Source organism: Carlito syrichta, unplaced genomic scaffold, assembly GCF_000164805.1.
Source record: "Carlito syrichta isolate Samal-C Ts95f unplaced genomic scaffold, Tarsius_syrichta-2.0.1 Scaffold41619, whole genome shotgun sequence".
Classification (NCBI taxonomy): domain Eukaryota; kingdom Metazoa; phylum Chordata; class Mammalia; order Primates; family Tarsiidae; genus Carlito; species Carlito syrichta.
The window spans coordinates 207,048-218,191 of record NW_006985715.1 but is presented as its reverse complement, the minus strand read 5'-3'; the positions used below and the strand labels follow the sequence as shown (position 1 = coordinate 218,191).

Below are 11,144 nucleotides of genomic sequence, written 5' to 3'. Positions count from 1 at the left end.
ACCTGTACACGTATGTTTGTTGCAGCTCTATTCACAATAGCAAAAATATGGAACCAATCATGTTGCCCATCAAAGCTGGACTGGATTAAAAAAAATGTGGTACATATACACAGTGGAATACTAGGCAGCCATAAAGAAGGACAAACATGAACTTTGCAGCAACTTGGATGGATTTAGACTCTATCATACTCAGTGACCTATCACAGAAACAAAGAACAGAGTACCATATGTTCTCACTTATAAGTGGACTTGAACAATTATCATAATACTGTAAGAAAGGGATTGGCAGTAGTGGGAAACTGCCAGAGGAAGGGGAGTGGGATTGGCAGTTGAGGGAAACTGCTAGGGGAGGGAGGGGCACACCTCATCAACAAGGGTAACTGCATAATCAACATTTGTATACCTCACCCGGAATTGTACCCCAAATCTTTAAAATAAAATAAAATAAATAATGAAAAAAAATTTTTAAGAGTTCTGCTTTTATATTCTGTTCCAAATAACACATTTGCAAGAATATTGATGGGAGAACCCAGCTGGGATCAAATTTGACTGCAAAAGGAATGCAAACAATGAAGAATCTGATTGTAATGGGAACAAAATTACATGAAAAATCCACAGGTGTATTAAGTTCCACAGATGGGTGGCTTAAATAACACAAATTTATTTTCTCACACTTTTGGAGGCTGTAAGTCTGAGATAAAGGTGTCAGTGGGGCTGGTTTCTTCTGAGGCCTCTCCCTGATTTGTAGGTGGCCGTCTTCTTCCTGTCTTCACATGGTCTTCCCTCTGTATGTGTCTGTGTCTAATCTTCTATTCTTAGAAGAGCACAAGTCATATTGGATTAAGGCTAACCCTAATGAACGCATTTTTTTATTTAATTGCCTCCTTAAATATTCTTCTCTCCAAACACAGTCACTTTCTAGAATACTGGGGTTAGGACTTCAACAAATTAATTTGGGGGGACACAGCTCATAGTAACAGTTAAATGTGCTGGTATCCCCCACAAAGAACTACTGCAGAGATTGCAGACTCAAAACTTAAAGAACTCCATGTGATTACCTTGGAACTATTCAATCTGCCATGTATGCAGCTATAAGTTACCTGCACTTGAGAACAAAACATTCAAGGGTCCTGCTTTCCCCAATCCTCTCCAAAAAAAATTAAATTAAACCCTGAAAAGTTGTCAGAACTAAACACAACCACAAAGAATCACGTCCCATCCTTTCTACAAGAAAAGGAGGTAAGAGTTTATTGAGTTTATACAGATATCTCCAAGAAACATCTGACATAGTACCTGGTCCATAATTGGCTCCCTCAGGAAACTTTAGTATTATTATAAGTATCCAATTTGGAGTGGAGTGCAGTGGCTCACACCTGTAATCCCAGCACTCTGGGAGGCTAAGGCAGGAGGATTGCCTGAGGCCAAGAGTTCAAGACCAGCCTGGACAACATAGTGAGACCTCGTCTCTACAAAAATAAAAATAAATATAAATTAAAAAATATATGATTTGAAATGGGTATAGGCTTTATAATCACAAATATTGCAAATAAATTTTTTTTTTTTAAGAACTCAGAAAACCTATGCCTTGTCAAGGTCAGATGACTAAAATGTATTTCAGTTTCTCTCCCTGTTGCCCCTTTTTACTATCGATTCATTAAATAAATATGTCTCCAGCATCTACTAAATTCCAGGAACCACACTAGACACTGAAGCCTACCCTGGAGATGGTCACAGCCTAGGAGATGGGGCAGACATAAAAACACATGACAAAAGCCATGTCAGTGTGATGGCATTTATGTATCAACTTGGCTGGGCCATCGTACCCAAATAGTTGGTCAAACAGCATACTGGGTGTTTCTGTGATGGCGTTTATTGGATGAGGTCAACGTTTAAATGGGTGGGCTTTGGGTAAATAAGATTGCCCTGCATAATGCGGATGGGCCTCATCCAATCAACTGAAGACTTTAATAGAACAAAGCCTGATATCTCCTAGGTAGGAAGACATTCTGCCAGTAGACTCCACCTTTGGCCTCCAAAAGCAACTCTTCTCTGAATCTCCAGCTTGCCAGCCTGCTCCACCAGATTTAGCATATTCGGGACTTACCAAACCTCCACAATTCTGTGAGTCAATTTTTTAAAATAAATCTTTTTATATATGTGTGTGGGGATGGTGTGAACACACATATATATTTGCATATATGTATTTATATATACACATATATATGGATACATACACACACACCCTGTTGGCTGTTTCTCTGGAGAACCTTGATGAATACAGTAGGTTTTAAAAAATGATTTTTATCCCTTCAAAATTATAGAAGGCTTCTCAGAATAACTGGTGTCTGAGTTGAATATGTCCTAAAACTGGCCAGTTATTAACCTGGGGACTGAGTCAAGGGGCAGTTTTTCTAAAACCAGTCCCCAAGACCAGGAAAGATGGATTGCACCTGTAATCCTAGCACTTTGGGCGTCCAAGGCGAGAGGATTGCCTGAGTCCCAGAGTTTGAGACCAACATAGCAAGACCTCATCTCAAAAAAAACTAAATTAAATTAAAATTTTTTTAAAAACCAGTGCCCATCAACAAGACAAATATTCTGGAATCCAAAGACTTCTTCAATAATTGTTTTTCATTATGTGTTTCCATTTTTATAATCCTCATAAAGATTACCATAACACATTTGGTATCACCGGGATAACTACATAACAAAGTACTTTTGTATAACTTTAACATCTTCAACTGCATTTATGCCTCTGATCAAGTCTGCAAGAAATCATATTAAAACGGGATCTACAAATGACATGAGAGAATTCAGACACCACATGGCACACCCTGTGCTGGAAGACCCAGCAGTCAGGTTAAGGAGAGGCACATAAATGTAAACATCACCACACACACATGCACATGCACACACAAATTCATTCACATGAACGTTTAAAAAAGGTTTTGATGTCTCAATACGTCTAGAAAAAAGGTAGATAAAAATAAAAATTCTTTACCTATAGACACCTAGAAATCCTGCATAAAAATACAATAGTTGAGATGTGAAAGAAGAAAAGAGGAGTGGACAGGGGGAGGCTGTTGATACCAGAAATAAAAAAGAAACTGAAACTATTCTGTCAAGCGCCCATGCTGATGAGTGAGTGTGGGATGGGGGTAGGGGAAGGGAGTGAAGGCATGAAGGCTAAAGATTTGGGTTTTATTTAGAGCTTTGTTTTGTTTCGGAGACAGGCTCTTGCCCTGTCACCCAGGCTGGAGTATAGTCATGTAATCATAACTCACGGCACTCTCAAATTCCTGGACTAAGCAATCCTCCTATCCTCAGCCTCTCGAAAAGCTGGTACTAAAGGCATGGGCCACCATGCCTGGCCAAGGTTTGGATTTTATAATGAGTAAAGAGTCATAAAATGTGGAAAGATGGAAGTGTAACTCATACATTAGGTCAGGTCTTGAAGGGCTATACCTCTGGCCAAGTAGAACTATAAAAACTCTGCCTGCTGCCCAAGGACCTGACAGAGACTATCCACGTTTCATCTCTGTGTAGGGAAAGCATGTGTTAAGAAAAAGCACAAGACTTGGCCTGGACCTCTGATGGATTTCAAGTCTGAATGCTGCTATTCAAAACGACTGGGAAATTCCAAGTCAATACAGTAGCACATATGCAGTATCACTACAGAATCACTTGAGCACAGCAGAACAACGCCAGGATGACTGTGAGCACACCTCTGCACTCCAGTCTGGGTGATGGAGTGAGACTTCAACTCGAAAAAAAAACAAACAAAAAACTGAGACACAACACAAAGGGTAGTAATAACACACTCTAAGATCTTTTTATTTTAAAGAAAATGGTAAAGATATTGATTAATTCAGAGTTGGTCTGGTCTAATGATCATTTTAAAAATGTAAGAAGCCTGGCATGGTGGCTCACGTCTATAATCTTAGCACTTTGGGAGGCCTAGGTGGGACAACAGCTTGAACCCAGGAGTTCAAGACTGATCTGAGCAACATAACGAGACCTCATCTCTACAAAAAATAAATTAGCTGGGCATGGTGGCATTACCCGTAGTCTCAGCCACTCGAGAGACTTAGATGAAAGGATTCAAAGGACCATCTGAGCCCAGGACGTTGAGCCTGCAGTGAGCCACGATGTGCTACTGCACTCTAGCCAGGACAACAGAGTGAGACTCTGACTCAAAATAAATAAATAAAAAATTTTAAAATATAGGAACAGACGTTGAAAGAATAGAAATCAAATTAATGAAGAATAAAAAGAAAAAAATTAAGGTAGGAAAATGGCAAAAATAAATAAAGAACTGGGTACAGTGGCTAGGACCTGTAATCCCAGCACTTTGGGAGGTGGAGGCGAGAGGATTACCTGAGCCCAGGGGTTGGAGACCAGCCTGGGCAACATGATGAGACCTCGTCTCTACAAAAAATAAAAAAGAAATTAGCCAGGCATGGTGGCACATGCCTGTGGTTCCAGCTACTTGGAAGGCTGAGGTAGAAGGATCACCTGAGCCTAACAGATTGAGGCTATGGTGACTGTGAGTGTGTCACTGCACTCCAGCCTGGGAAACAGAGTGAGACTCTGATTCAAAAATAGGAAAAGCAGACAATTAGAAAGCACAAAATGAGATGGTAGAAATAAATTTTAAATATCTGTAATCTCAATCAATGTAAATGGATCAAACTTCAGTTAAAAGAAAAACACTCTCAGATTGGTTTATTTCCATTTAAAGGAAATATAAGGGATTATAGAATAAGGCACATGTCACAAAGGAAAGCATAGACTTCGGTAATGCAAAATTAGTGACATCCTACAAGAAAATACCTTATTTCTAAAATAAGTCAGTGCCATAAAAGAAAAAAAGGGGAACTGCTCTACATTAGAAGAGAATTATGAGATACAACAATCAGCCTTTCTTGGCAGCTGCTTTTGGTTGAGGGCAATCCTGCACTTAAGGCAAGAACATGGTGGCTGCAAAAAAGACGAAAAAGTCTCTGGAGTCCATCATCTCAAGGCTCCAACTCATTATGAAAAGCGGAAAGTATGCTCTGGGGTAAAGCAGACTCTGAAGATGATCTGACAAGGCAAAGTGAAATTGGTCATCCTCGCCAACAACTGCCCAACTTTGAGGAAATCTGAACTAGAGTACTATGCAATGTTGGCCAAAACTGGTAATAATATTGAATTGGACACAGCATGTGAAAAATACTACAGAGTATGCATGCTGGCTATCAATGATCCCGGTGATTCTGATATCATTAGAAGCATGCCAGAACAGACCAGTGAAAAGTAAGCCACACAAAATTGTTCTTTATAATAAAACTTGGCAGGGCTTGTTTTTAGATTTTAGTCTGATATACATGATGGAATATTATGCAGCCATAAAGAAGGACAAAATCTCAGCAAATTGGATGGAGTTGGAGATGATCATTCTTAGCAATCTATCACAGAAATGAAGAACTGAATATCACATGTTCTCACTCATAAGTGGGACCTGAAGATTAATCACAATAGCACAAGGGAGGGATCAGCAGTTGCAGGACACTGCCAGGAGACGGGAGGGAGGGAAGGGACATGTAACAACACAAAGCGTACCTGGTCCTAAACCAGGGGAAGTGAAGGTCAGTGGGAGGCTCAAACTTCACCTGCATGTGTAGCACCCCCACATCTTTATAATAAAATAAAGTTGAAAAAAACATTTTTTTAAAAGTTGGGGAAAAAATAGCAGAGAAGAAAAAAAGATTTTAGTCCAACTGCAAGCTGTTTAAAAAAAAAACACCTCTAGTTGTTTCTCAGCCTTTTGGCTAAGATCAAATATAAAAAACACCTCTAAAAACAATGAAACAAAAAAATTTAAATAAAATTATAGAAAACAATGCAACAAATAAATAGCAACCCACGGAAAACTGGAAAATCTATATTCATATCAAGCAACCAGATCTTAAAGAAAAAAGAGAGAAAGAACTTTGAGGGGAATAAAGAAGGTAATTATGTAACGATTAAAAAAGGAAAAATTAATCATGGGGGAAAATCCTAAACCTACAGGCGCCTAATAGCATCATCCCAAAATATATAAAGTAAATTGGCAGAAGTATAAGGAGTTGAAAATCAGGCATCGTATCAGGCATTGTAGGAAGTTATAATATACAGTTACGGTTGAATGGTTGCCCCCCAAAAGACATGTCTAGACCTTGTACTTTTAAAAATATTATTATTAGCCGGGTTCAGTGGCTCAGCCTGCAATCCTGCACCTTGGGAGGCTGAGGTAAGTGGATTGCCTGAGCCCACGGGTTCGCGACCCGCCTGGGCAACTTGGTGAGACCTCATCTCTACAATAAATCAAAAAATTAGCCAGGTGTGGTAGCACACGCCTATAGTTCCAGCTGCTTGGAAGGCTGAGGTGGAAGGATTGCCAGAGCCCAGCAGGTCGAGGCTGCGGTGGCTGGGAGCGGCCCCTGCACTCCAGTCTGGGCGACAGAGTGAGACTCCAACTCAAAAAAAATAAAAATAAAAATATTATTATTATTATTTGGAAAAAGAGTCTTTGCAGATGTAAGTAAGTTAAGAATATCCATATATTATACTGGATTATCTGGGTGGACCCTAAATCCATTGATAAGTGTTCTTATATCAGACAGAAGAGGCCCAGCATGGTGGCTAATGCCTGTAATCCCAGCACTTTGGGAGGCTGAAGTGAGAAAACCCAGGAGCTTGAGATCAGCCTGTTAGTTCAACAGCTTGCAGTTGGACTAAAGTCTTTTTTAAATGTATTCAAAAGTAGAAAATATAGTCTAGTGGATCCCCATGTACCCATGTAACCAGTTTAATCAGTTATCTAGACTTTATCACAAATGCTTTCTCTAACTCTTTAACAATAGTTTTTTTCTTTTTGCTTTGTTTTCCTTGTAAAAGTAGTTTAAAGTACTTCTCAAGCATCATATTTTACCTAAACAAGACCCCACTTCTACAAAAAATAAAAAATAGCCAAGTGTGGCGGCATACACCTATAGCCCCAGCTACCTGGGAGGCTGAGGCAGGAGGATTGCTTGAGTCAAGGAGTTTGAGGCTGCAGTGAGCCAAGATTGTGCCACTGCACACTCCAGCCTGGGGAACAGAGCAACACCCTCTCTGGTGGGGCTAGGGGGAAAAAGACACAGAGTAGAGGAGAAGGCCATATGGAGATGAAAGCAATGACCAGAATTATGAGCCAAGGAACACCTGGAGCCACCAGAAACTAGAAGAGGCAAGACAAAATTCTCCCCAAGAGAATCACCTTCAGAGGGAGAATAGCCCTGCTATCACCTTGATGGCAGACTTCTGCTTTCAGAACTGTGAGAGAATACATTTCTGTTGTTTTAAGGCTTCAAATTTGTGAGAATTTGTTACAGAAGCCCTAAGAAACTAATGCATACATCTCTCTCCATAGTTGGTAGATCAAGCAGACAAAAAATAATAAAAACACATTTAAAAATTTCAACACTATAATTAGTAATTTTTATCTAGTGGGAGGATACACAATTCTGCATTCAATTATTTTTAAAAATACATATTCTTTTTCATCATATATGAAATGCCCATATACATTTGAGTCATATTGTAACAAAATAATTTAAGTCAACATTGTGGAGCCAAAATCATTTTTATCTTCTAAAAGAGCAGGTGCATCGCCCAAGTATGAGGAAAATTGGCTTAGAACTTTCTGACCTTTTAGTATCCTAGAGACAGCTTGTCTTCTTTCAGCTTTGGAGAGAATATAGTTCACTAATTAGCCACAAATAAACAACTACAACCAGGCTCTTAGTTTTATCTATTTTGGACGATTCTTACAGGAAATAAAAATTTCAAGGACACACAGATTCCATTGTCATTTCAAAGTAAGCACTTGTGTTACAGTCATTGTCATCATTACCAGCAGGATAATTACTCTTAAAGTAACAGTCCCCAGAAGCAAGAAGTGTTGTTTTTTGTTTTTTGGTTTTTTTTCCTGATTATTAGCCCTGACGCTTCATAAGTAAATACACACAAAGTTAACGTGCTTAAATAAATTTTGCATGAACCAGATGATACATTTTATATGTCTCTCACAAAAAAGAAGTAGGTTAACAAGTGTCACACATTGGACATCCAGGAAAAAAGAAATACAGGTAATTTTCAGAAAAATAGCCCTTCCTACTCTTCACTAGTATACCATGAAAATCGAGGCAGGGGAGTTTGTTTTTGAGTCCAGGAGTTTGAGACCAGCCTGGGTAACATAGTGAGACCTCGTCTCTCCAAGAAAGAAAGAAAGAAAGAAAGAAAGAAAGAGAGAAAGAAAGAGAGAAAGAAAGAAAGAAAGGAAGGAAAGAAGGAAGGAAGGAAGGAAGGAAGGAAGGAAGGAAGGAAGGAAGGAAGGAAGGAAGGAAGAGAAAACACACAGACACACTGATGAAAGCATAGCCGCATGATGGGAAGATACTAACAATGTCTTTTCCTTTCTCCTTGATTGCATCATCCATACCGTTACCTCCTCAGGGCAAGGACTAGGTTATTATTTTTTGGCACAGCTCTATTTAACCATGCAATGTATGTACACTTCCAGTTTGTAGAAATATTAGATAATTTTATTAAAAGAAAAAAAAACTCTTCACACTTCTGCATGCTATTGTGTCTCCTGGCCCCTAGCAAGGGAAGAAATCTCTAGAACTGAATCCAGTTTAGAAGGAGGGATATTTGACCAGTGAAGCATAAAGTATATCCTAGGATATCTGGGAGAAAGGTCACTGTACCAGGGTTTCCATTTCATCAACTGTGCACTGTCATGGCATTTCCTGGAGGGATTATGTAATGGATTTGGACAAAGACCTCTCTGGTTGCCCACTCTTAGTGAAAAGTAAGCTTTGGAAGGAACAGTTAAGGCATAAAAACACAATTCCTTAGGGCAGCTTTGCAGACAGAGCCAAGAAGTCTCATGACCCATAAAATACTTTAAGTTCTAACCAGCCCTACCACAGAGAGTGTCAGAATCACATCCAACAGTATGAGCCACATCTGCTAGCAGACATCAAGTGATGGGTTCCACATTTCTTTTTAATTCTCATCCTTCCTCATATTATGGCTTCTTTCTGAACTAAATTGATTTCTTTTAAATTCCAATCTTTGCTCATTTATCTGGCTGTCTTACAAGGATAAAATATTAGTAGCACCTTCTGAAAAGTCATATAAAATGTTATAAGGCTGGGTGTGGTGTTTCACACCTATAATCCCAGCACTTTCGGAAGCCAAGACAGGAGGATTACTTGAGTCCAGGAGTTCGAGACCAGCGTGGGCAACATAACAGCATCCCATCTCTACAAAAAAATTAAAAAACTAGCCAGGTGTAGTGGCACACACTTGTAGTTCCAGCTATTGGGAGACTGAAGTGGAAGGATCGCCTGAGCCCAGGAGATCAAGGTTGTGGAGAGCTGTGATTGTGCCACTGCACTCCAGTCTGGATGACAGAGTAACAACCTGTCTCTAAAAAAAATTAGGATAAAACTTTAAAAATGCCAGATATCCCAGCACTTTGGGAGGCCGAAGTGAGCAGATTGCCTGAGCCCATGGGTTCAAGACCAACCCGGGCAACTTGGTGAGATCTAGCCTCTATAATACATAAAAAATTATCCAGGTGTGGTAGCATGTGTCTATAGTTCTGGCTCCTTGGAAGACTGAGGCAGAAGGATCGCCGGAGCCCAGCAGATCAACACTAGGGTGGCCGTGAGCATGCCACTGCACTCCAGCCTGGGCAAAGGAGTGAGACTCCAACTCAAAAAAAAAAAGGAAGTTCCTTGGGCCATATTTTCAGAGCAATATACATGTGTGTGTGTTTGTGTGTATATATATGTATGTATGTATATATATATATATATATACATACATACATATATAAGTATAGGGGCAACCCCTTCAGGTCCCCTCTCACTGTGAGATCTTCTCTGTCCTCTCAATAAATCCTGCTTTCCAAAATAAAATAAAATAAAATATGTATATATGCATATATAGTATTTCAATTACCCTTTCTGAAACAATGGCTTAAATTTTCCTTTTTTTAAAAAAAATAAAGTTCCATAAAATTGAAGAGATTCTATTATCATTAAATTTATACACCTTTCGTAGTGAAGGAGTACTAAACAAAATAGTCATTTAATGATTATTTATTGAGCAGTATTTCTATGCTGAGCACTGAGCTTAAAACTGTAAGAAACAGAAAGATCACCTGGCCCAGCAGGTCGAGGCTGTGGTGGCCGTGAGTGTGCCACTGCACTCCACTCCAGGCTATAGAGTGACACTCTGACTCAAAAAAAAAAGAAAAAGAAAAAAAGATAATGTTTACTTAAGGACATTAGCTGTTAACAATGATTTCCCAGTGTTATTCCTATCAACAAATCTGGGAGGCATGGGAACTGGGAGTGAAAGCAAATGGGAATTAGGTTCAACGGGGGAGAGTGATGGAAAATGTTCTAAAATTAGATTATGCTTGTCATTGCACAACTCTGTAAATTGATTCAAAATTATTGTCTTTTAGACAATTTTATGGTATATAAATTATACTTCAATATACTTCAAATTATACTTCAATAAAGCTGGTTTAAAGAGGGAAAAAATAATAAAATAAAATCTTTTTTTAAGGTATTGTCCCAGATCACAACTAAGTATCTGATGATAGACTTATGTGTTAATGCCATTCCTTGATTTTCAGGAACAGAGCAATCAGAACCAAATTCTTGAATGAATTACAGCATTTAAATGCCTCATGGAGATACAGAAGCACTCTCCTCTTGGGAGGTAGACATCATAAGCCAGGTGATATTGATAGGTCAAGAGTAAAGCTCAGAGAGCCAAGTCTTATAGTGAAAAAGCTTAGGAGCTGCCCAGTCCCTCTGCCATTCCTCAGACCTTCCACTGTAGGACTTCTCCCTGGTCAACTCTAAGACTGGACCATTACAACTTTCTTCTCCAGTACATGTTGAATACCACTGCCAAAGGCTATCTTTCCTCTATTGTTCTCACACTTGAATCCTACAGCTATTTCCCACTGCCCTAAGCATCAAGACTTGGTCTCCAATGTAATACTATAAGAAAATGACTGACAGTAGTGGGAAACTATGGGGGGGGGGGGG

At 39.3% G+C, this 11,144-nt stretch overlaps 1 pseudogene; it reads left to right on the top strand.

The window, feature by feature from the left end:
• Positions 1–4,973: 4,973 nt before the first annotated feature.
• LOC110594354 lies at positions 4,974–5,302 on the top strand (annotated as a pseudogene).
• The last annotated feature ends 5,842 nt before the right edge of the window (positions 5,303–11,144 follow it).